Consider the following 2,620-nt stretch of genomic DNA (forward strand, 5'->3'; position numbering starts at 1 on the left):
AAAAAAAAAAAAAAAAAAAAAGAAGAAATACTGCCTTTCTAGGTTATATTATTTTTTCCGTAATTCTGAAAATGTTTTAATTTCTTTTCATGTCTTCTTTAATGGCCAACATTTTATTCTTCTTTACCACACTGAAAAACTTGTTTCCAAATTAACATTTATGAAAATTTCTAGTACAAAAAATTTAACCTAAATGGCTTCAGTTGTCAGGCACCCCGATTATGCCATGCATGCACATTTGCATTTGTAAGGAGCTGTTTTGTGCTTTAAATTCTTCCATTCTGGACATACTCTATAAGCCCACTAGCAGTAAACTATTCGAACTCTGCATTTCTATTCACTTCTTGTTAATTTACTCAGCAGTATCTATATAGCATACTGCTATAATCCCGTGGGCTGTTCAGTGAATTACCAGTTGACTGGCAGGCTCACCCTGTATTTTATTCTATTATTTTTATTCATTTCATTCTATTTTTTCCCCCTTAGTTATTGAAAGACTAGTTTGGTCAAGGGCTGTCACGAACATGCCAATTTCGTGGCCACATAAAAATGATCTAGTCAATGTCTTTTCGCTAATTGAGGTTGGGCACCTTCCACTTTCAGCAGGATCTAAAAACTAAGGCACAGGTACTCAAGCCTAGAGAGTATTTTTTATTTTTTTCTCCGCAGCAAGAAACAGGACCTTGGACGGTGGGTGGGAATCGATAAAGAAGGAGTGTCTCTAAGTCTTTAGGGGTAGTGTAATAAGAAAGAAGAAGAGGTAAGCAGAGCCCACAGCTTTTTGTCCCTCCTTTTTTTCCCTCAGGGTAGAGGTGGCAGCTGATCAGACACAATAGCTGGCAGTCCCCTGCTGAAGTGAGGATAAAAATGACCCTCAACAGCACCAGCAGGAGGGCTGGGAAAGGGGGAGGGGTGTGTATGGGAGGGGACGGGGATGAGAGTGACAAGGTGACAAACGCCGCCGCCGACAGCTAGCTCCACTCCACTTCAGCCAGACTAGGCTGGGAGCTGGTGAGCCACCTCCCCGCAGCCGGGCGGGGTGGAACAGGCAGACGAGGGGCGGTGGCCTTCCTCTTGGGGGCGGAGCAAAGGGTGGAGGGAAGCCTGAGTCAGCAACCTCTGATTGGATCGCGTCCTCCCGAAGAGTCTTCTGATTGGGCAGTTTGCAGCGGGAGATGTTGTGAGGCGCGGCGGGGCGGGGGGGGGCGCTGCCTGGTATTTGATTCCGATCAGCCAAGAGTTTGAGGTTTCTGTGAGCTGTGACACCATAGCACTCTACTGAGGGCGACAAGGTGAGACTCTGTCTCAATAAATAAATAAATAAATAACCCAACCAAATAAAGAATACTCTTAAGAAGTTAGATTATAGGAAATCCATAACTTATTACCTATACACTAAGGAGGAAAATATCAGCCTTTCAAAGTAAAGAAAGCTAGAATTGCTGTTAGCTCTCGCTTATCCATGATATTAAGGAAAAAGAAAGCTATTGTATCAACTGTGAAACCCAGAGTGAGTTCCAAACACCTTTTCAGTTATAAGGATCCCCAAACCTATTGTTTCACCAAATATTCACTGGAGCTGTTGACATGTAGCCACATGTTTTAAGTCTGGGTCTTTTTCCTTTCTTTTTATTTTATTTTTTATTTTTTTTTTTGTAGACAGAGCCTTAAGCTATCCCCCTGGTAGAGTGCCCTGGCATCAGAGCTCATCACAACCTCCAGCTCCTGGGCTCAAGCGAGTCTCCTGCCTCAGCCTCCCAAGCAGCTGGGACCACAGGCACTGCCCACAACACCCGGCTATTTTTTGGTTTCAGCTGTCATCGCCCAGGCTGGATTCGAACCCGCCATCTTAGGTGTACGTGGCTGGTGCCCTAGCCACTTGAGCCACAGGCGTCGAGCCTCTTTTTCCTTTCTCTTGCCCTCCCTCCCGTGGAGGTGTTAATGAGTGAATTGCCAAAGATGGGCAGCTAAAGAGAACACTAAGGGTTCCCAATTACAACCATTAGCCTTTGGAATGGAGAATGGCTGGGTATTGGCTTCTGCTTTCCAATTGCCTAGAGGGCGCCAGGCAGACCTTGGTCTATTCAGAATGTATTGAAATGAGAGTATATATTTATTAAAATGCACAGGGTGGGCAGCACCTGTGGCTCAGTGGGTAGGGCGCTGGCCCCATATACTGAGGGTGGTGAGTTCGAACTTGACCACGGTCAAACTGCAACAAAAAAATAGCTGGGTGTTGTGGCGAGCCTCTGTAGTCCCAGCTACTTGGGAGGCTGAGGCATGATAATTGCCTAAGCCCAGGAGTTGGAGGTGGCCGTGAGCTGTGTGATGCCATGGCAGCACTCTACCAAGGGTGATAAAGTGAGACTCTGTCTCTACAAACAACAACAACAAAAAACCCCACAGGATGCCAAAAATGTATATACATTTTTAAGAAAAGAAAAAAGTGTGGCTTGGCGCCTGTGGCTCAAGTGGCTAAGGCACCAGCCATATACACCTAAAATGGCGGGTTCGAATTCAGCCTGGCCAGCCAAACAACGACAGCTGCAACCAAAAAATAGCCAGGCGTTGTGGCAGGCGCCTGTGGTCCCAGCTACTTGGGAGGCAGAGGCAGGAGACT

This window comes from Otolemur garnettii, unplaced genomic scaffold, assembly GCF_000181295.1.
Source record: "Otolemur garnettii isolate 467f Iridium unplaced genomic scaffold, OtoGar3 scaffold00019, whole genome shotgun sequence".
In the NCBI taxonomy this organism is placed as follows: domain Eukaryota; kingdom Metazoa; phylum Chordata; class Mammalia; order Primates; family Galagidae; genus Otolemur; species Otolemur garnettii.